General features: G+C 47.7%; 1 long non-coding RNA gene across 1 annotated transcript; it reads right to left on the minus strand.

Annotated features, from left to right (window-relative positions):
- Nucleotides 1-164: 164 nt before the first annotated feature.
- Nucleotides 165-22870, minus strand: LOC134969080 (uncharacterized). The gene is made up of 2 exons (XR_010189400.1): nucleotides 22453-22870; nucleotides 165-3118 (listed from the first exon to the last, which is right to left on the minus strand). It is a non-coding gene; the product is annotated as an uncharacterized LOC134969080 (long non-coding RNA).
- Between the last annotated feature and the right edge of the window lie 1425 nt (nucleotides 22871-24295).

A 24295-nucleotide genomic window follows, 5' to 3' on the forward strand; every position in this document is an offset into this window, starting at 1 on the left:
GAAGAAAATGTGGTGTGTATATGACGTGAGTGGTGGGTGGTTAGCATTGGGAGGGATGGCAATAAGGGAGGGTGAAGGTAAAGTGTGTGTGTGTGTGTGTGTGTGAGGGAGGAAGGGTTTGCGGGCAGGTAGGTTGAGAGGGGGTGCAGGGTGTGTCTATGGCAAGTGCAGGGTGGACTTGATGGGGGTGTAGGCTGTGGGTGGGGGTGTATGTGGGTTAAGGGTAGGTTGAAAGGTTGGATGTAATAGGTTTAGGGCGGCTTTGCTGAACATTGTGGAGGGGGGTGAAGGGACTGTGGTTAGTGGAGTGTTTTGTGTGAAGGGGTACATGGATACGGCTGTCTGTCCGTAAGAAGCTGTGGTTGGTGGCTGACCACAGTAAGGCTGGACGGTGGATGTGGTCCGGTCACTGTATACTTTAGGCTAGGGGTGAGGTTGGTGGAGGGGGCCTGAGGTACTGCACTTGGCGGAGTTGTAGGTGTGTGGATAAGGGGTAGGGTGTGTAAAGGTGCCATGGCGCAGGGTTGTCTGGATAGGGTGAGGTGTGTAGGGTCGTGTGGTGTGTGCATGGGAGGATGGGGGGTGAGTAGGCTAGGGGGATGTGGAAGGCTGTGTTGAGGTGCAAGGTGGGATGTATTTATGGAAGGGGTGTGTTCGGTATTGTGCTTGGGTGGTAGATGGATGTGTTTGTGAGGTGTGGTGGTTTAATTGTAGTGGGGGGGGTGTAGTGTGTTGAAGTTGTGGGTGGGTGAGGTTTTTGTTCAGAGGTGTGATTTGTCAGATGGCTAAGCTTGTGCTTTGGTGCAGGGGGTCTTGGATGGGTGTTGTAGTTGTGGAGGGTGTGTGGGAGATATGGGGTTGTGGGATGGGGTTGTGGTGTGTGGGGGGTGTTGTACAGGTGGTTGCGGGGGTGTGGGGGTGTTTGTGAAAAGTACTGCTGGTTGTGTAATTTTTTGTTGTTGCTGGTGGAATTAGGGAATTAGTGCCTTTAGGATATGGCGGTAGTGTTGTCGGGGCATTGGTGTTTTGATGGTTTGGGCGAATTAGTTGGTTGCAGAGGGAGGGAGGTGGGTGTGCGATAGGGTTAGGGTGGTGTTTGGTTGTTTTTTGGAGGGTTATGAAGGGAAGGTGCGTGGTGGACTGTTACTTGTAAGGGGTGGCTAGTTAGGCGTGTGGTGTTCTGTGATTTATGGTGCTTGGTCAAGTGTGTGGAGTGGCTTTGCTGCCTGTATATGTTGTTGCGTAGTGGGAAGGGATGGTGGTGGTGACCGGAGGTGCAGTGTGGGATGAAGATGTGGGTGGGAGGTGGATGGGGGAGGGGGTTTGAAGTTTGCATGCGTGGAGGAGGTGCACATAAGATGGGTGGGTACATGGTGGAGTGTTTTGGTGGGTTTGTGATGTGTGCAGGGGAAGGGGAGGGGAGGAGACGGAAGGGGAGGGGGGGGTCTGGATTAGTCAGATGGTTACGGTTGTGCTGGGGTGCAGGGGGTATTTGAGGGGTGTTGTATTTGTGGAGGGTGGTTGGCCGGTATGGTGTTATTGGGGGTGGGTGATGGTCTTGGGGTGTGTGCGGGGGTTTTGGAAAGGTGGTTGTGGGTATGTGTGTTAAAAGTAGTGTTGGGTGTGTTTTGTGTTGGGTTGACCCTAATTGGTGCAGGAGTGGTTGTTCTTGGGTGGTGGTGTAGTCCAGATGGGCAAGGTGTTTTGTGTGAGGAGGGAGGGGGAAGAAGGGGGGGGAAGGGGGAGAAGGGGGGAGGGGGAAGAGGTGGGAGTGTGTGTCTGTGTGTGTGTGTGTGTGTGAGGTAGAAGTGGTAGCAGTGTTAGATTGGGGGATGTTTGGTGTCCGTGGGGTGGGGGTGGTGGTAGGTAGGGTAAGCCACATGCATTAGAGGGGTCTGGGGGCAGCAGACAGCGGAGGCTGGTAGAGAGGCAGGTGCGGCGTGTAGTCGGGGTGATGGTGGGCGGCATGTACGTGTGGCTTAGTTCCAGAGCAGCGTGTGCCGGCGGCTCCTGGGCAGCGTGTACATGTGGAAGCTGGGGAGGGGGTTGCGGAGGCAGGTTTGCGGGGTGCGGGTGTCAGGCGGCTCCCGTCCAGTGCTGCCCGTGAGTGGCTGGAGGTGGGAGCTGAGGACGGGGTGGTTGCGGAGGCAGGCTGTCGGGGTGCGGGTGTCAGGCGGCTCCCGTCCACTGCTGGCCGTGAGTGGCTGGAGGTGGGAGCTGGGGACGGGGTGGTTGCGGAGGCAGGCTGTCGGGGTGCAGGTGTCAGGCGGCTCCCGTCCAGTGCTGCCCGTGAGTGGCTGGAGGTGGGAGCAGGGGACGGGGTGGTTGCGGAGGCAGGCTGTCGGGGTGCGAGTGTCAGGCGGCTCCCGTCTACTGCTGGCCGTGAGTGGCTGGAGGTGGGAGCTGGGGACGGTGGCTGGAGGTGGGAGCTGGGGACAGGGTGGTTGCGGAGGCAGGCTGTCAGGGTTGTGAGTGTCAGGCGGCTCCCGTCCAGCGCTGCCCGTGAGTGGCTGGAGGTGGGAGCTGGGGACGGGGTGGTTGCGGAGGCAGGCTGTTGGGGTTGCAAGTGTCAGGCGGCTCCCGTCCAGCGCTGCCCGTGAGTGGCTGGAGGTGGGAGCTGGGGACGGGGGGTTGTCGAGGTAGGTTTTGGTGGTGCAGGGGTTAGTGGGTTCCCGGCCAGTGTGTTGCGCCAGTGGCTGTATGTGGGAGCTAGTGCCCAGGTGTTGGGGAAGGAGGATTCGGTGCGTTGTGTGTTGCGGGGGAAACCAAGGGTGGGGTGTGGGTGTGTATGTGGTACCGTGCTCGGTGGGGTGTTTCCCTCTGATGGTGGCCGGTTTGTGTGGCTGATACTGCTGGCGCTGTCCACCTGGCTATGTGTAGGGAGTGTTGTGCTGGGACACGGCAGAAGCAGGTGACTCCGCCCAGCCCTGTGACTCCACCCAGCGTTACGGCCAGGCACAGAATCACAGAGTTGGGCTAATATATAGTAGATATTTGCAAAATAAAAAAAATTAGAAAAATGTTTCTAAAAGTTCTAAGTCCGCTATGACGGCCCTCAGATTGCCTTTAAGGCGGGAAACAATCTCTGGCAAACTGCTGGGATCTCCAACTGCCACATCTGAAATGAAGAGGCAAAGAAAACATTACTAACTTACTCACATTACCTATTATACAAGCAAGGCACAAAGCACACTTTAATGCAGGCATGTCCAAACTGTGGCCCTCCAGCTGTTGTGAAACTACATATACCAGCATGCCTTGACACATTTTTGCAGTCAGAGAATGCTAAAGCTGTTTCAGGGCATGCTGGGATGTGTACTTTCTCAACAGCTGGAGGGCCGAAGTTTTGCCAGGCCTGCTTTAATGGCAAAGTGACTACATAATGTATGTTTCAATGACAAAACAGTAGCAGAAAAGCACACAAGCCTGCTCAGCAATGTTTTTTTATTTATTATTTTTTAATAATATTTTTATGAAAGTGTACCACACCATGGGGTAAATTTACTGATATGTGATTTCTATTTTAGATGGGGCGTTGCCCATATCAACCAATAACATTAAACATATTATCTTGTAGAAGATGTGTAAAAAAATAAGATTTTACTCACCGGTAAATCTATTTCTCGTAGTCCGTAGTGGATGCTGGGAACTCCGTAAGGACCATGGGGAATAGCGGCTCCGCAGGAGACTGGGCACAACTAAAGAAAGCTTTAGGTCACCTGGTGTGCACTGGCTACTCCCACTATGACCCTCCTCCAAGCCTCAGTTAGGACACTGTGCCCGGACGAGCTGACATAATAAGGAAGGATTTTGAATCCCGGGTAAGACTCATACCAGCCACACCAATCACACCGTATAACTCGTGATACTATACCCCGTTAACAGTATGAATATAACTGAGCCTCTCAACAGATGGCTCAACAATAACCCTTTAGTTAGGCAATAACTATATACAAGTATTGCAGACAATCCGCACTTGGGATGGGCGCCCAGCATCCACTACGGACTACGAGAAATAGATTTACCGGTGAGTAAAATCTTATTTTCTCTGACGTCCTAGTGGATGCTGGGAACTCCGTAAGGACCATGGGGATTATACCAAAGCTCCCAAACGGGCGGGAGAGTGCGGATGACTCTGCAGCACCGAATGAGAGAACTCCAGGTCCTCCTCAGCCAGGGTATCAATTTTGTAGAATTTAGCAAACATGTTTGCCCCTGACCAAGTTGCAGCTCGGCAAAGTTGGAAAGCCGAGACCCCTCGGGCAGCTGCCCAAGATGAGCCCACCTTCCTTGTGGAATGAGCTTTTACAGATTTTGGCTGCGGTAGTCCAGCCGCAGAATGCGCCAGCTGAATTGTGCTACAAATCCAGCGAGCAATAGTCTGCTTAGAAGCAGGAGCACCCAGTTTGCTGGGTGCATACAGGATAAACAGCGAGTCAGTTCTCCTGACTCTAGCCGTCCTGGAAACATAATTTTTCAAGGCCCTGACTATGTCCAGTAACCTGGAATCCTCCAAGTCCCTAGTAGCCGCAGGCACTACAATAGGTTGGTTCAAGTGAAAAGCTGATACCACCTTAGGGAGAAACTGGGGACGAGTCCTCAATTCTGCCCTATCCATATGGAAAATCAGATAAGGACTTTTATATGACAAAGCCGCCAATTCTGATACACGCCTGGCCGAAGCCAAGGCCAATAACATGACCACTTTCCGCGTGAGATATTTCAGATCCACAGTTTTTAGTGGCTCACACCAATGTGATTTTAAGAAACTCAACACCACGTTGAGAACCCAAGGTGCCACTGGAGGCACAACCGGGGGCTGAATATGCAGCACTCCTTTTACAATGTCTGAACTTCAGGTACTGAAGCTAGTTCTTTCTGGAAGAAAATCGACAGAGCCGAGATCTGTACCTTAATGGAGCCTAATTTTAGGCCCATAGACACTCCTGCTTGAAGGAAATGCAGAAATCGACCTAGTTGAAATTCCTCTGTTGGGGCCTTTTTTGGCCTCACACCAAGCAACATATTTTCGCCATATGCGGTGATAATGTTTTGCAGTTACATCTTTCCTGGCTTGAATCAGCGTAGGAATGACTTCCTCCGGAATGCCCTTTTCCTTTAGGATCCGGCGTTCAACCGCCATGCCGTCAAAACGTAGCCGCGGTAAGTCTTGGAACAGACAGGGCCCCTGCTGCCGCAGGTCCAGTCTGAGCGGCAGAGGCCATGGGTCCTCTGATATAATTTCTTGAAGTTCTGGGTACCAAGCTCTTCTTGGCCAATCCGGAACCACGAGTATCGTTCTTACTCCTCGCCTTCCTATTATTCTCAGTACCTTTTGTATGAGAGGCAGAGGGGGGAACACATAAACCGACTGGTACACCCACGGTGTTACCAGAGCGGCCACAGCTATCGCCTGAGGGTCCCTTGACCTGGCGCAATATCTTTTATAGCTTTTTGTTGAGGCGGGACGCCATCATGTCCACCTGTGGCCTTTCCCAATGGTGTACAATCCTTTGGAAGACTTCTGGATGAAATCCCCACTCTCCCGGGTGGAGGTCGTGTCTGCTGAGAAGATCTTCTTCCCAGTCGTCCACTCCGGGAATGAACACTGCTGACAGTGTTAACACGTGATTTTCCACCCATCGGAGAATCCTTGTGGCTTCTGCCATCGCCATCCTGCTTCTTGTGCCGCCCCGTTGGTTTACATGGGCGACTGCCGTGATGTTGTCTGATTGGATCAGTACCGGCTGGTTTTGAAGCAGAGGCCTTGCCTGACTCAGGGCATTGTAAATGGCCCTCAGTTCCAGAATATTTATGTGTAGGGAAGTCACCTGACTTGACCAAAGTCCCTGGAAGTTTCTTCCCTGTTTGACTGCCCCCCAGCCTCAAAGGCTGGCATCCATGGTCACTAGGACCTAGTCCTGTATGCCGAACCTGCGGCCCTCTTGAAGATGGGCACTCTGCAGCCACCACAGTAGAGATACCCTGTCCTTGAAGACAGGGTTATCAGCCGATGCATCTGAAGATGTGATCCGGACCACTTGTCCAACAGGTCCCACTGAAAAGTTCTTGCATGGAACCTACCGAATGGGATTGCTTCGTAGGAAGCTACCATTTTTCCCAGGACTCGCGTGCAATGATGCACCGATACCTGTTTTGGCTTCAGGAGGTCTCTGATGTCAAAGTCAGAAAAATGTCTTAGTGCACACTGCCATATTTGCACCGCACACTGGTCCGTGCTGCGCATGCGTACGCTCTCCCGTGGAAGCGCATACCCGCAATAGCGTGCACTCGCACGCGCAGTATGCGCATTTACGGTAGAGTTTATGTGATCGTAGCGTGCGACTCATTCGTTACAAAAGTTCACAATTAATGTAGTTTATAGATCATGTTCCCCTCAATAGTTTCTGTAAGTTTGGTTTAGATAGAATGTCCCTGAGCGGAGGAATCCCTCTTTGTATTGCACGAGGGGTCTAACAGGAGTCATACAGCAGTGTTTGATACCCATCGGAAGAGTATTTAATTAGCAATATTCCGGTGTTGGTTTGGAGCGTATTAATCGCTCGTGCGAATAGTTATGGACATAAGAAGTTTATGTCCATTTCTATGATTTGCACATACTCAGGTATGCGGCGGGAAACCCAGTTCCCCGCCCACCTGAGCTGTTGGAAATCAGCACAGCCCACCTGTATGAATCAACCTATGACCTTTGGTTACAGTACAGGGCCGAATTCCTGTGTCCAATAAACTGTAGGATTGTAGGGACTAGGAGATTGCATTGTGTGTGGGGCATAAATAGGCAGACCGACCACATCCAGCTCTCACTCTCTCATCAACGGTTATCTGCTGATAATCGGGAGCTGGATATCGAGGCGCAGGCGATCATACCCTTTGTGCGTAAGTTCTCTCCATAATCATTGTCTTTCTGCGAGCCAATCTCTCTCTCTCTCTCTCTATCTCTCTCTCTCCTCTTTTTCTCTTAAATACCTTATAGTATTATAGTATTGTATCGTATTGCATTTAGGTCAGTGTAGTATTGTCTTTTTGTATTTATTGTTTAGTTCTGTGGTTAGGAAGTCTCTGTTATATTGTAGTGTATCATATGTACTGTTATCCCCTTTTACAAGTATACTAGATATAATACAGATTATAGGCTTTGGAACCCTAAACCAGTATCAGTGTATTTACTATAGTGTTAAGTGTTCACTTGAGCGTCGGTGACGCTCAAACAGCTTTGTAGATAGTCAGGTTACACAAGGTTGCATTTACACCCTGTACTCACATTAAGGTATTCTGTGTGTTTCATCGGTATAAGGTTTAATATCAAGGTATAGTGTTGTGAGCGTCTGCACCGCTAGTGACCTCCTCGTGGTCTCTAGCGTATGCTACGTTACAGCGAATCTTTCCCCTAGACATAACCAATAACGTGTCCTGTGATCACTGGGCCGTGAGCGAACGTGACGCTTGAGCGTCTCGCCTACGGCTGAGCGATCGTTACGCAAATAGCGTATCATTACGGTATTTCTTAAGTAAACAGCGTACAGTGTTCTTAGCTTCATAAAGGGTTGATTATACGACAAAGGAATTTAGCATTGTCAATTGCGGGCTCGTCCGGTCCTTTTCACATCTGCACTAGGTAGACCAGCAGACATTATCCCCCAGCAAAAGGGTGGGAGGTTGTCTCGCAGTTGCTGACGGGATAAGCGTCTGCTTCGCTTAGACAAAGAGTGCTGAAGGAACCCGGTAACCGGAAGTAAGAACAAAACGCTTGTGTCTTTTAAAACTGTTTATTTTTCTTTTGTCTTGCGTACGCATACATTTATCTGCATTTCTTTTTCAAATTTCGTATATCACTATTCCTGTTTGCCAATTTTTTTTATAGTTGATAGAAAGTGCTAAAAAGAGATTTGCTGTTATTTAAAAGTAGAGGTAATAGTTAAAGTATAGAACAAACACACGGTTTGTCTGAGATACAAGGCAGTCAGTGTGGATTGCGGTAGATGATCAGGGATCATCTACATTGATAAATAAATATATTGTGTTACGGTGGATCCTTTGCATTGCGTACACGTGTCGCTAACAAAGACTAGCGTACGCAATCCAAAAGGCAGACGCACGCAGCGTACACTACGCAACGTAGCGTCTGGTTACGCCCACGTAGCTCAAGTTGTGATAAAGTTGAAGTAGCGCAAAAGCGATAAGTAGCGCAAAAGCGATAAGTAACGCAAAGGCGATAAGTAACGCACAGCGGTAGATAACGCGACGCGGTAAATAACGCAAATCTGTTTTTAGAAAATCTGAAATTTAGTTTAACAGATCCTGCTCCTAATTGGTAACACTTTTGGCCTGAAGACAATTTCTGCGCAGAAATAGATATAGAAACAAAGTGTACATGTGTTGAGTGAGTGTGTTTTGTATACAAAAGTTTATATAACTTTAAGGTGGAACCAAAAGGAAAGTCGGGTACTCGTTAAGGAACATACGTGTAAGTGACATATACGGTGGCCAGGGAGGCATCTCTGGTTAAATAATATTTGAGCATTAGAGTATAGCGGACCATAAGGTAACAAGACCAGGAGGTCATAAGGAACAAGACCAGGAGGTCGTAAGGTAAAAGGTCCGCTATAAAAGTCCAGTGGCACAACGCCTGGGGTGTTGGTGCAGAACCCATATAGGCCATACAAGCTCTGGTTGAAGGAATCGCAGCCGGAAACATCGATTCCATTGATCTTTCAGTACATGACAAGTAGTGCTCGTATACTGAACGATTGGACCACACGTAATTGTGTGCAGTAGTTAGTAATCTGACCTAAATACCATTAGAGTAAAGTGGTCACAAACGCTATTTGTACACTCTGACGTGATTTGTGTAATTTTTTATTTTTGGAAGGGAAGTTCGCTGGTCACTCAGGAACTATCTAACAACCCCAACTTTACTGGAAAGAGTAAGTGTCCTGCGGGTAACCCTCATATGTTCCAGTAAACTAAAGGTTCACAGGGGCCCTGGGTTGGGTACCACAGCTCTGGTTTACAGTGATTGCGGCACAGGCCAACGTGGGCGAGAAGTAAGTGGGGTACTTGATAAACCACCACCGCCGGCCTGCCCAAGGACATCTTGGTTTGTTTGTAAGGGTTCGCTGAAAACCTTGAGATAAAAGATCCAAGGAGGAATAAGCAACGCCTACAGATTATGGGGGCCATTTGTTCCGGTAGGGGGCGATCAACCCAGGTTCAGGTTGATTCGGAGGACCGACCAATTGGGTCGGCAAGATACATTATGTGTGAAAAATACGGTAGTCACACAGAGGTTTTATGTGATGAATGGGAGAGAATGACTGTACAAGACAGGGACAAGTTCCCAAGAATAGGTAGCTTCAGTCCAGAGGTGTTACAAAATTTAAGGAGGAGGATATGTCTCGTAAAATCAGCAAAGAGACGAATTCAGCATCATGATTATTTACAGTTATGGCACCAGGAAGGTGAGATACAGAGAGGTTTGGCTCTGGCGGCGGGATCTGGGGCAGTCAGGAAGTTGATTGCCACAGCTCCTCCTCCACCATACATTGCAGGAGAGAAGTTGATTGCGGAGAGAAACGCACAGGGTTGTAAAACACAAACTCTTAGTAACACTGTAAATGTTAATGATGTTAACCAAATAACTCATGCAAGTATTAACCCGTGCAAGATGTACCCTGTTTTGAACCTTCCTCAGGAGTGTGATCAAGAAGACGATTCAGCAACAATTTCAGCTCTCTCTCTTGCAGCCACCATAGCAGAGACCACAGTAGGCACAGCGACACCCACGAGATTAGTGAAAGCCCCTAGCGGAGGGATAGGTGAGGTCGTGTCAACGGGTAAGTACGGCACCATGCACTACACTGAAACAATTGTACCACAACAAGCTGTAGAATCTACACAGGAAGAGGCTGTTAGAATTGCTCCTGTAAGGGTAATAGCAGTTCCCAATGGAAAAACAGATGTGTCTGGAGCCACTCCCATAAGGAACATTGCCATGTATACTCCATTTTCCAGAATGGAATTAAGAACAATAGTGTCCGAATTTCCTGACCCCAGGAAGGACTTAGTTGCTAGCCAAAAATACATCAGGGATTTAGGAAACACTTTAGAGCCCAACAACAAGGATTGGCAGATACTGCTAAGAGCTTGTTTACCTTCAAATGTTGATGCAACTCAGTTTTTAGCCGATTGTGCATTGGATAAAGATGTACCGCTTACAGACGTGTACAATAAGGATAATGTAAAAAGGATAAATTTGCAGCTAAAGGAGTATTTCCCTGCCGTTGTTAAATGGAATAAAATATTTTCCATTAAGCAAAAGGAGTCCGAAACGGCAACAGAATATTTTCACCGGGCACTATTAGAAATGGCAAAGTACACTGGTATAGAAGACATAAAGACCAACCCAAACCATCGAGAAGTAGCAGTATCTGTACTGATGGATGGTTTGAAAGAAACACTAAAAGCTAGGGTACAGACCACGCAGCCATGTTGGCGAGGTCTGTCAGTGTCCACCTTGAGAGAGGCTGCTATTGATCACGACAGAAATATCACTAGGCACAGGGAGTCGCAAAGTGATAAGTTGATGTCCGTAAGTATACAGGCGCTGACCACAAGGCAGCCTGCGTATGTACCACCGAATCCTGTGGGTAAGGCAAGTGTAATAACATGTTTTTCTTGTAACAAACCAGGACATTTTGCACGAGACTGTAGAGTAAGAAATGTACAAAGATCTTTTCAACCCCCTAGACAACAACACCACACACGACATTGGGAGCAGGGTCCACAGAGGCGGAGTTTTGAGCCACATACAGGGGAAACAAAAAGATATCCCCCAAACAGAGATTGGCATGCCTCTGGTAGTTCCCAGCTAACTCCCTCACAAGTAGTTGCTGCCAGCGGGATTCAGGGAGGTCAGCATACCCAATAGGGGTGTGGCCATACCTGTAATCTGCAACCAGTTAAATTGATTGCCAGTCTTGGAAGCGAACCAGAGATTGCAATCAATGTAGCCGGTAAAACTTTAAACTTTCTTGTAGACACAGGGGCGGCCAAGTCAGTGATCAATTCGACAGTGGGCATGAGAACCACTGGTAGGACAGTTCCAGCCATAGGAGTAACAGGAGTAGTCCAGCACTACCCTGTTAGCAAACCAGCCGAGATTACAATAGGGCCTTTGCATACCAAGCATTCCTTTTTGCTGGCTGCATCGGCACCGACCAATCTCCTGGGAAGAGACTTACTATGTAAAATGGGTTGCGTCATTTATTGTACTCCTGAAGGTGTATTCTTGGACACCCCTGAGAATCACGCTCAGGAAGTACGAGACATGTTAGACTCCCCATCAAAATTAATGTCACATTCCATTATGACAAATAGGAATCCATCCCAAATAGAAGAGATGACATCTCAGATACCAGAGTCGCTTTGGACAAAAGATGGACAGGACACTGGATTAATGGCAAATGTAGCTCCAGTAGTAGTACAAGTAAAAGATGGTAGGATAGCTCCAAAAATCCCACAGTATCCTCTGAAGCCAGAGGTGGAGTTAGGAGTTTTCCCGGTAATAGAGCGCTTGCTACAACAGGGCATTCTAGTAAGAACGTCCAGCACAGCAAATAGTCCCATCTTCCCTGTTAAAAAGAGTGGGGGGAGGGGTTACAGGCTAGTGCAGGATCTAAGGGGGATTAACAAAATAGTCGAGAGTCAGTTCCCCGTAGTGCCTAATCCAGCTGTCATCCTAATGCAAATTCCTCCCACTGCCAAATTTTTCACTGTTATTGACCTCTGCTCCGCTTTCTTTTCGGTACCTCTGCACCCTGACAGCCAATATTTGTTTGCATTCACATACAGAGGAGTCCAATACACGTGGACTCGGTTACCCCAAGGTTTCATAGATAGTCCAAGTATATTTTCTCAGGCTTTGCATGATTGTTTACAGTCTTTCCAACCGGAAAGTGGATCAGTGTTGATACAGTACGTGGATGATCTACTACTGTGTTCTGATTCATTGGAGGCGTCCCTGAAGGATACGAAACAGCTCCTGTTTCATCTTTCAGACACAGGTCACAAGGTCTCCAAAGACAAGTTGCAATTATGCCAGACTAAGGTAAAATATTTGGGACACTGTCTAACACAAGGACTGAGACACCTGACCGCTGATAGAATCCAAGCCATTAGAGACATGACACTGCCACAAACCCAGCAACAGATCAGGACGTTTTTAGGAATGTGTGGGTATTGCCGTAATTGGATCCCAGGGTTTTCCATATTGGCGCTACCTTTGCAGGAAATGGTCTCTTCAAACAAACCTGATCGGATTTCGCATACAGACGAATCTGAAACAGCATTTGAGAGACTCAAACAGTGCCTAACGCAGGCACCAGCACTAGGTATGCCAGACTATGGGAAACCCTTTGAACTATACGGAACAGAAAGTGCTGGGTGCGCAGCAGGTGTACTAACACAAAAACACGGTGATGCCAGCAGGCCAATTGCATACTACAGCGCTCAGCTAGACACGGTAGCGCGGTCCCTCCCCACATGCTTGCGTAGCGTTGCGGCGATAGCATTGCTAGTGACGAAAAGCGAAGATGTCGTGCTAGGCCACAACCTCACAATCCATACACCGCATGCGGTATCTGCCTTATTGAATTCTGCCCAAACCAGACACGTCTCATCAGCCAGGTTTACGAGATGGGAATTAGCACTAATGGCCCCCGTAAACATCACCATAAGGAGATGCAGTGCATTAAACCCTGCAACATTTCTCCCAGGTGTGCCTGGACAGGCACAAAGGGTGGGAGGTGAGAGTGATGGGGAAGGAGGATTTAATGCAAAGGAAGATACACATGATTGTATGGAATATTTGACCCAAAATTTTACCGCAAGGCCTGACATCAGTGACAATCCACTAGAAGATGCAGAACTCACGTTCTACACGGACGGTAGTTGTCACAGACAGTCAGACTCGGGAGACTTGTGTACTGGATACGCAGTCGTAGATGACCAAGACACCATAGAAGCGGAACCGCTAGGCCCACCTCACTCAGCCCAGGTTGCTGAACTGGTCGCCCTAACCAGAGCATGTGAATTGGCTAAGGGTAAGTCTGCCAATATCTACACCGATTCTAGATACGCGTTCGGGGTAGTCCATGATTTCGGAGCCCTATGGCGGCTCAGAAATTTCATGACGGCAGCTGGCACACCGATAGCGCATGCAGCGTATATAAAAAGGCTTCTAACAGCGATACAGGAACCCGACAGAGTGGCTGTTATCAAATGTAAAGCACATACATATAGTCAAGACCCAGTATCCCTTGGTAACAGCCGAGCAGACGAAGCTGCAAAGCTTGCAGCTGCTACCCCCATACGGACAGACACCACACAACTGATGGTATTTAATACCATCAACACACAAAAGTTGTGTGAAATGCAGAATTTGTGTTCCACTCAGGAGAAGGCAGTCTGGAAGGCAAAGGGATATGGCCAGGAGTCCTCAGGGCTCTGGACGGATGGACATGGTAAACCAGTGGCCCCCAGGGCATACCTTCCGTGTCTGGCTGAAGCAGCTCACGGGCTGACTCATCTAGGCAAGGAGGGGATGTGCAAATTGGTAAGAGCATACTGGTGCGCCCCAGGATTCTCCTCTCATGCTAGTAAAAGAGCAATGTCATGCCTTACCTGTCTGAGAAAGAATATTGGAAAAGCAATACCAACAGAACCATCCCATATCCCACCTGCCGGCGGCCCTTTCCAAGTAATACAAATTGACTTCATTCAATTACCCCCATGTAGAAATTTGAAATATGTACTTGTTTGTATAGATGTTTTCTCGAATTGGGTCGAAGCTTTTCCAACAGCTACAAATACCGCTATGTTTACAGCTAAGAAAATTGTGCAGGAATTTGTATGTAGATATGGTATCCCTAGAATCATTGAAAGTGATAGGGGTACCCATTTTACAGGTGATGTCTTTCAAGGAATGTGTAAGTTGATGGGAATTGATAGTAAGCTGCACACTCCGTACCGTCCACAGGCGAGCGCGAAGGTCGAAAGAGTGAACAGCACTATTAAAAATAAATTGAGTAAAGTAATGGCAGAGACAGGATTGACGTGGCCAGAAGCTTTACCCATTGTTTTGTATAGCATCAGAACCACTCCCAGGTCCCCTCTTAATCTGTCCCCTTTTGAAATCTTGTTTGGTCGACAACCGCATGTCATGATTAACCCTCAGGATGATTTGAAATGTAACAATGAAGTAACTGTAAAGTACTTAATTAATATGAGTAAGCAGTTGAGGAATCAAAATGATAATCTGAAGTTGGTGATTCCTGATTTACCAGATAGTAATTGTCATGACATTGAACCTGGGGATTATGTAATGATACGAAATTTTCTACGCTCAGGTTGTCTTATTGATAGATGGGAAGGACCATACCAGGTCTTATTGACTAGCACCACAGCATTGAAGGTTGCTGAGAGAGAGACTTGGGTCCATTCATCCCACTGCAAGAAGGTTGCTGATCCAGAGAAGTCCCGTGATAAGGAACAGACGGTAGAGGTTGTATCACTAGAGTGTCTGTTCCAGGAGGACTGAGGCGGCACCTGAGCCTTGAAGACCGAAAGCAGCTGTCGACTCCCCTCTCCCTTTTATTGTTTTCTCCACTTCCCATCCCCTCTCCTTTAAAATTTCTTTCTCCCCCTTCTCATTCTTCTCTATTTCCTCCTCAAAGATGGACTTGCCCCAAGAGACTGTGATCCGGATTTTGATGTTAACCATGATGTTGACCAGAGCAGTCTGTTCCGGCGAGAGTACCATAGAGGTCGAAAGAGGTTCTGGAATGGGTTCCGATTATGATGATGGAGGCGTAGTTTTCCAAGATCAACCAAGCCAACAAGCAAAGGCGAGTATCAGAAAACGATCCGATAGAAGAAATTGTGATGGATTGTTAGCTGAGGAAAATTGTATCTGTAGGCTCTGTGATAATCTGGTTGAAGATGGATGCATAAAGAAATGTCAATCTAGTTTTAATATCCATATAGACCGGCATCCATTGAGTGACTATCACTCCTTAGTGGGTAACGTGTTAAACCAAACAGATTGTTGGGTATGCTCTCAAGTACCTCAGGGTCACAGTAAATCAGGGCTAGTACCATTTCCTTTAACGTTAGGGGAGGTACTTGAGCTAAGTGGTGGGAGACCGGTGGACCGGAGGTTTAACATCTCCAGCCCTCCTAGTTTGAAGCTCCACCAATACCATGTGGATAGGTCCCTCATATGTTTTAACATCTCCAATCCCAGAAAACCGGGAAATTGGGAAGTGTCATGGAGCAACCTTACCATGACCTTTTCACACAGAGCAGATAGAATGCCTACAGATACAGAGCTCGTACGCCACATAGCCAGTAGAGGAAAATCATTCCGGTATCGATATACCTTAGGAAATAGGATTACTAAAGTTGGAGAAGTATCACCAGGATACTGTGCACATATCGTACAAACTGATACGTGCATTAGACAGATGGAAGAATTAGGGTCAGGAGATTTCACCTGGAAGGTTTGTAACATGGTCATGTCCTTCTCCGTCCCTTATGTTCTCCCCGATGATGCATATTTCATATGCGGGAGAAAGGCGTACAAGTGGCTTGCCCCAAACTCTGAAGGATTGTGTTATATTGGAAAAGTATTGCCTGAAGTAATGACTGTTACACATGACAAAATGAAGGACATACACCGTGGTGCCCAAACTCCTTATACTCACACTCACTACGAGCACCTTGTTAAAAGACAACTGTCAGAAAGGTTAGAGCATCCGGCCTCTGATCTTATCCATGAATCCACCGGGATTCAGGTTCTGGTAGCGTTAGATTTCACTCGCACCGCTCGAGGTGTGATGAATTATAGATACATTTCCGCACTCGCCAATTTGTTAGATAATATCACTGAAATGTATGATGACACGTTTAGATACACTGGAAGAGAACTCCAAGCTTACAAAACAGAACTAGTTCAGCATAGGATGGTTCTTAATTATCTTACAGCAGTAACAGGCGGATATTGTGTTACATTGGCAACACAGTACGGCATAAAGTGTTGCACGTATATCACAAATAGCACCGAGGATCCGGTAGAGGTCATAGACCAAAAGATGGATGATATTCTCCAATTGAAGTGGGAATTTCGTCGAAAACACAATCTCACCCTTGCTGCTGTAGGTAATGAGCTGACTGGTTGGGTGTCATGGTTGAACCCGCGAAATTGGTTCTCCGGTTTGGGAGAGTGGGCTCAAGGAGTCATAATGGATGTTGGAAAGTTTCTCCTGTGTATCTTAGGTGTTGTTATATCTATTGGATTGATATTTAGATGCGGGCAGGCTTTGATGAGGTGCAAGCAAAGTACGAAAGTGATGAGCTTAAGGAGTGAGGAAACTGTAATTAACCTGGATTTGATTTATGACCCAATGCTAGAAACCATGACGTAATGATGTAATGAGTATACGGTCCGTCTTTCACCCATTTCTATGTTTTCCTCCGAGGTACAAAGACCCACGTAGACGAAGGATTTGATGAGCCAAGGGGCCGACAACGGAAAGATGGAAAGAAGAAGAGCAGACGACCTGATAAACAAGATTTTGATGGACAATGCCATGGGTACCCCAGTTTCCCTAGGAACTTTAAAATCACGCTAGCCCAACATTTTTTGTAAATCCATGGACGTTGTATGCTTTACTCACGATTTATGAGCAAAAGCACAAAGAAGAAGACTCCAATCAACCGACACCAATCAAGACCTCAATCGACGAACGTACATTACCCTGACATAGAATATCATTGCATTTTTCGTAAGTGTTCTTTATCTTCATCTCTGCAACCCTCAGGCAATAACACACATAGTCGATAGGGAATACAGGCACAGATAGCAGCAACCACATACCCCCCCCCAATTCATGTATCATCAACTAAAATGTGCATCCCCATTGTGTTACAACCACAGCCGAAATGAGCTCGGTAGAGTTTGACAGCCCATCCACAGACCTGTACCACAGGATAAGAAGGAATTCAAATGTATACTTCGCAATACCTCGAAGCTTGATTTACCACACGTACGGCACGATGATACATGACCCTCCAAACATGGACTCATACACACATGCTTCTGCTTTCTCACTAGGTCATACCCTCTTCACACCTTCTCCTCTCTCCTCCCCTACCCAACCATGGAAATCAATTAACCCCTGACTTACATTTTTCTCCTTAAATATTTTGTGGCAGTTATTATTGACTGCCAAAGGGTGGACTGTCAAAGTCAGAAAAATGTCTTAGTGCACACTGCCATATTTGCACCGCACACTGGTCCGTGCTGCGCATGCGTACGCTCTCCCGTGGAAGCGCATACCCGCAATAGCGTGCACTCGCACGCGCAGTATGCGCATTTACGGTAGAGTTTATGTGATCGTAGCGTGCGACTCATTCGTTACAAAAGTTCACAATTAATGTAGTTTATAGATCATGTTCCCCTCAATAGTTTCTGTAAGTTTGGTTTAGATAGAATGTCCCTGAGCGGAGGAATCCCTCTTTGTATTGCACGAGGGGTCTAACAGGAGTCATACAGCAGTGTTTGATACCCATCGGAAGAGTATTTAATTAGCAATATTCCGGTGTTGGTTTGGAGCGTATTAATCGCTCGTGCGAATAGTTATGGACATAAGAAGTTTATGTCCATTTCTATGATTTGCACATACTCAGGTATGCGGCGGGAAACCCAGTTCCCCGCCCACCTGAGCTGTTGGAAATCAGCACAGCCCACCTGTATGAATCAACCTATGACCTTTGGTTACAGTACAGGGCCGAATTCCTGTGTCCAATAAACTGTAGGATTGTAGGGACTAGGAGATTGCATTGTGTGTGGGGCATAAATAGGCAGACCGACCACATCCAGCTCTCACTCTCTCATCAACGGTTATCTGCTGATAATCGGGAGCTGGATATCGAGGCGCAGGCGATCATACCCTTTGTGCGTAAGTTCTCTCCATAATCATTGTCTTTCTGCGAGCCAATCTCTCTCTCTCTCTCTCTATCTCTCTCTCTCCTCTTTTTCTCTTAAATACCTTATAGTATTATAGTATTGTATCGTATTGCATTTAGGTCAGTGTAGTATTGTCTTTTTGTATTTATTGTTTAGTTCTGTGGTTAGGAAGTCTCTGTTATATTGTAGTGTATCATATGTACTGTTATCCCCTTTTACAAGTATACTAGATATAATACAGATTATAGGCTTTGGAACCCTAAACCAGTATCAGTGTATTTACTATAGTGTTAAGTGTTCACTTGAGCGTCGGTGACGCTCAAACAGCTTTGTAGATAGTCAGGTTACACAAGGTTGCATTTACACCCTGTACTCACATTAAGGTATTCTGTGTGTTTCATCGGTATAAGGTTTAATATCAAGGTATAGTGTTGTGAGCGTCTGCACCGCTAGTGACCTCCTCGTGGTCTCTAGCGTATGCTACGTTACAGCGAATCTTTCCCCTAGACATAACCAATAACGTGTCCTGTGATCACTGGGCCGTGAGCGAACGTGACGCTTGAGCGTCTCGCCTACGGCTGAGCGATCGTTACGCAAATAGCGTATCATTACGGTATTTCTTAAGTAAACAGCGTACAGTGTTCTTAGCTTCATAAAGGGTTGATTATACGACAAAGGAATTTAGCATTGTCACTGACTAGAGATGACAGCTCCTTGGCTTTCTCCTCCGGGGGAAACACTTATTTCTGTTCTGTGTCCAGAACCATCCCCAGGAACAGTAGACGTGTCGTAGGAACCAGCTGACTTTGGACTGTTTAGAATCCAACCGTGCTGTTGTAGCACTTTCCAAAATAGTGCTACCCCGACTAGCAACTGCTCCTTGGACCTTGCCCTTATAAGGAGATTGTCCACGTACGGGATAATTAAAACTCCCTTTTTTCGAAGGAGTATCATCATTTCGGCCATTACCTTGGTAAACACCCTCGGTGCCATGTACAGTCCAAACGGCAGTGTCTGGACTTGGTAATGGTAATCCTGTACCACAAATCTGAGGTACTCCTGGCGAGGATGGTAAATGGGGACATGCAGGTAAGCATCCTTGATGTCCCGGGATCCCATGTAATCCCCCTCGTCCAGGCTTGCAATAACCGCCCTGAGCGATTCCATCTTGAACTTGAATTTTTTTATGTATGTGTTCAAGGATTTTAAATATAAAATGGGTCACACCGAACCATGCGGTTTCGGTACCCCAAACCGTGTGGAATAGTAACCCCGTCCTTGTTGAAGTAGGGGCACCTTGAGTATTACCTGCTGGGAATACAGCTTATTAATTGCCTCTAGCGCAGCCTCCCTGCCTGAGGGAGTTGTCGGCAAGGCATATTTGAGGAAACGGCGGGGGGGAGACATCTCGAATTCCAGCTTGTACCCCTGAAATACTACTTGAATGAAACAGGGATCCACCTGTGAGCGAGCCCACTGATCGCTGAAATTTTTGAGACGGCCCCCCACCGTACCTGGCTACACCTGTGTAGCCCCCGCGTCATGCTGTGGACTCAGAGGAAGCGAAAGAAGAATTTTGATTCTGGGAACAGGCTGACTGGTGCAGCTTTTTCCTTCTTCCCATGTCTCTGTACAGAAAGGAAGCGCCTTTGACCCGCTTGCTTTTCTGAAGCCTAAAGGACTGTACCTGATAATACAGTGCTTTCTTAGTCTGTGAGGAAACCTGAGGTAAAAATATTTCTTCCCAGCTGTTGCTGTGGATACGAGGTCCCAGAGACCATCCCCAAATAATTCCTCACCCTTATAAGGCAGAATCTCTATGCGCCTTTTAAAGTCAGCATCACCTGTCCAGTGACAGGTCTCTAATACCCTCCTGACAGAATGGACATTACATTCATTTTGGATGCCAGCCGGCAAAATATCCCTCTGTGCATCCCTCATATATAAGACGACGTCTTTAATATGTTCTTATGTTTGACAGGGTCACTGACCATGCTGCAGCAGCACGATCTGCAGGTCTCAGTCTAGTACCTGAGTGTGTAAATACAGACTTCAGGATAGCCTCCTGCTTTTTATCCACAGGTACCTTCAAAGTGGCCGTTCCTAAAACGGCAGTGCCACCTTTTTTGACAACCGTGTGAGCGCCTTATCCACCCTAGGGGATATCTCCCAGCGTAACTTATCCTCTGGCGGGAAAGGGTACGCCATCAGTAACTTTTTAGAAATTACCAGTTTCTTTTCGGGGGGGAACCCACGCTTTTCACACACTTCATTCATTCATCTGATGGGGGAACAAAACACTGCCTGCTTTTTCTCCCCAACATAAAAACCCATTTTTAGAGGGTTAATGTAATAAATGTGTAACACATTTTTTTTTATTGCCGGGATCAAGTCACGGATGTTCCTAGTGGATTGTGTATATATCTCAACCTTGTCGACACTGGAGTCAGACTCTGTGTCGACATCTGTGTCTGCCATCTGAGTGAGCGGGCGTTTTTGAGCCCCTGATGGCCTTTGAGACGCTTGGGCAGGCGCGGACTGAGAAGCCGGCTGTCCCACAGCTGTTACGTCATCCACCCTTTTATGTAAGGAGTTGACACTGTCGGTTAATACCTTTCACCTAACCATCCACTCTGGTGTCGGCCCCACAGGGGGCGACATCACATTTATCGGCATCTGCTCCGTCACCATATAAGCCTCCTCATTAAACATGTCGACACAGCCGTACCGACACACCGCACACACACAGGGAATGCTCTGAGGACAGGACCCCACAAAGCCCTTTGGGGAGACAGAGAGAGAGTATGCCAGCACACACCAGAGCGCTATATAATGTGGGGATTAACACTATAACTGAGTGAAATTTCCCCAATAGCTGCTTGTATATATAATATTGCGCCTAAATTTAGTGCCCCCCCTCTCTTTTTAACCCTTTGAGCCTGAAAACTACAGGGGAGAGCCTGGGGAGCTTTCTTCCAGCTGCACTGTGAAGAGAAAATGGCGCCAGTGTGTCTGAGGGAGATAGCTCCGCCCCTTTTTCGCGGACTTTTCTCCCGCTTTTTTCTGGATTCTGGCAGGGGTATTTACCACATATATAGCCTCTGGGGCTATATATTGTGGTATTTTTGCCAGCCAAGGTGTTTTTATTGCTGCTCAGGGCGCCCCCCCCAAGCGCCCTGCACCCTCAGTGACCGGAGTGTGAAGTGTGTATGAGGAGCAATGGCGCACAGCTGCAGTGCTGTGCGCTACCTTGGTGAAGACTGATGTCTTCTGCCGCCGATTTTCCGGACCTCTTCTTGCTTCTGGCTCTGTAAGGGGGACGGCGGCGCGGCTCCGGGACCGAACACCAAGGCTGGGCCTGCGGTCGATCCCTCTGGAGCTAATGGTGTCCAGTAGCCTAAGAAGCCCAAGCTGGCTGCAAGCAGGCAGGTTCGCTTCTTCTCCCCTTAGTCCCTCGCTGCAGTGAGCCTGTTGCCAGCAGGTCTCACTGAAAATAAAAAACCTAATTCTATACTTTCTTTCTAGAAGCTCAGGAGAGCCCCTAGTGTGCATCCAACCTCGGCCGGGCACAAAATCTAACTGAGGCTTGGAGGAGGGTCATAGTGGGAGGAGCCAGTGCACACCAGGTGACCTAAAGCTTTCTTTAGTTGTGCCCAGTCTCCTGCGGAGCCGCTATTCCCCATGGTCCTTACGGAGTTCCCAGCATCCACTAGGACGTCAGAGAAATGAGAAGTAGAATCTGCTTGGTTGCTATGCTCAACATCCCATCTTAAATAGAACTACCATCTTAGTAAATGTAACACCATGCTGGGATTAATTCACATCTGGAGTGAAGCAGACTTATCTTTTTTGGGTTTGTCCCTAAATCATCACTCTGCATATCAACATCTTCAGAAGGACAACATATCCTAGTATGCCCACACTCCCTGAAAGCCTGCCTTACTACATAAGGTCTAACAGCTTTCAAAATGTAAAGATCCTAAATTGTAGGAGTGTAACTTTCACAACACAAATCACTGTGTCCTTAGCCTGCCTAACAAAGTGAATCCTGCGACTTCAATGTGCAAATATTGGAATACCCAGGCACAAGTGTAAAAGTAAAACCACAAACTAAACTCCACTCAGGTCTAAATGTTTTGCATATAATGTATCACATACAAACCCTGTTGTGCAGGCAACCCTGTCGACATAATGATTGTCGACCTAGAGTGGGCATCCTCAACATTGCAGACGTAGACACTGTACATCTAATGTTCCTCACACAAATGTAAATGCATCATCCATACCATGATGAAGAAGACAAGCATTTAACCTTGACAAAAGATTGGCCACAGTACAACACTGCATTTATTAGAATGTGACGTTAAATACGTTTAAAAAAGAAATGTCAATGTGTGTGAACTTACTCTCCTCTGCCACTTGCCCAGCTCCCAAGTGGCTCCGGGGCCTCTGCTGCCCATTCCGATGGCGAATATGTGGGCTGGCTGGGGGATTTAGGCTGGATGGGGGATGTTGGCTGGCTAGGGGATGTAGGCTGGATGGGGGATGTTGGATGGATGGGGGATGGCGGCTGGATGGGGGAAGGAGGCAGGATGGGGGAAGGAGGGTCGATTTGGGAGAGAGGATGGAAGGGGGAGGAGCTTACCGAGGGTGGGTCATATTGAGAGGGTGAGGGTGGTGGAGAGGGGGGTTGGGCCACAGAGGGGGAGGGGGACAGAGAGATAACTTGGGAAAGAGAGTGGGAGGGTGGTGGAGAGGTGGTTTGCGACACAGAGGGGGAGGGGGGCAGAGAGGTGGATTGGGAAAGAGAGGGGGAGTGGGCCGGAGAGGGGGTTTGGGAAAGAGAGGGGGAGGGAGCCGGAGAGATGACTTGGGAAAGAGATGGGGAGGGGGCCGGAGAGGGGGAGTGGGCCGGAGAGGGGGATTGGGAAAGAGAGGGGGAGTGGGCCGGAGAGATGACTTGGGAAAGAGATGGGGAGGGGGCCGGAGATGGGGAGTGGGCCAGAGAGGGGGATTGGGAAAAAGAGGGTGAGGGGGCTGGTGAGGGGGAGTGGGCCGGAGAGGGGGATTGGGAAAGAGATGGGGAGGGGGCCGGAGAGGGGGAGTGGGAAAGAGGGGGAGGGGGCCGGAGAGGGGTGCGGAGAGGGGGAGGGGGCCACAGAAGGGGAGGGGGGCGGAGAAGGTGCTTGGGCTTGGCCTCCAATTCGCCGCATTGCAGCCGCTGCTCGACGTTGTGTTTGCCCTAGAATGAGATATGTAATAATTAGGTAGTGGCTTTAAAAAAATAACATCAGCATTTAAAAATTACATTGTTCTGTCCCATGTTAAAGACACAGAACAAGTTATTGGGTTCAGTTGACAGCCTGTGTAGCAACTCAGTACAACAACATTAACTATTTCCAAAGCACTTTGCTACACAGCCAGTACTGCTTGCCATAACCACACACACTGTCTAAACTTGTCATGTTTGTTCTACAATAGTGTAATTACAGTCTGCTAATTTTCTCACTATGGGGTCTATTCATGAAGCAGTGAAAAGTGAGCAGAAGTGAGCCAGTGGAGAAGTTGCCCATGGCAACCAATCAGCTGCTCCGTACAATTTTATAGTATACAAATTATAAATGTTAATTCAATGCTGATTGGTTGTGATGGGCCACTTTTCCACTGGCTCACTTCTCCACACTTTTTACTGCTTCATGAATAGACCCCCTATATACCTTCTTAGTGAAAATGTGCAGTCTGTACATTTAAAGTTTCTGCTAATAATCTCAGTATAATACACATATTTAATGTAATATGTGAAACTTACTGCGTATACGTCTAGAGCGGATTTGTTGGCGTAATTCCACCAACAGGTCCGGCGTGCATCGGCGGAGGTCGCTCCAGCGCCTCTCCAACTGGATTATAGTCCTTCTGCTCCGGGTGCGTGTGTGCAGTAAGCGGCGGACCTCCGCGTAGGCCTCGCACTTTACCCTATTGGGTATAAAGGGCCCTGTGCGGCCTACGCGTCGGTCCATTACGGCGACCAGCACGCGCAGCTCCTGTCGTGAGAATGCAGCTGCGCGCATGGTGCCAATGGCGTTTTCCATACATGGGCATATATTTATAGTGTGTGGTGGCATGTGATTGGTTGTAATTTTATGGTGTCATCTGTATTAAACTTTATTGATATGTGTGCATTAATGTGAAGGACAGTGGGTACAGTTCGCATTAGCGGAAATTCGCACCCGCGAAAGAAAGAAAAAAAAC

This window comes from Pseudophryne corroboree, chromosome 11 (assembly GCF_028390025.1).
Source record: "Pseudophryne corroboree isolate aPseCor3 chromosome 11, aPseCor3.hap2, whole genome shotgun sequence".
Classification (NCBI taxonomy): Eukaryota; Metazoa; Chordata; class Amphibia; order Anura; family Myobatrachidae; genus Pseudophryne; species Pseudophryne corroboree.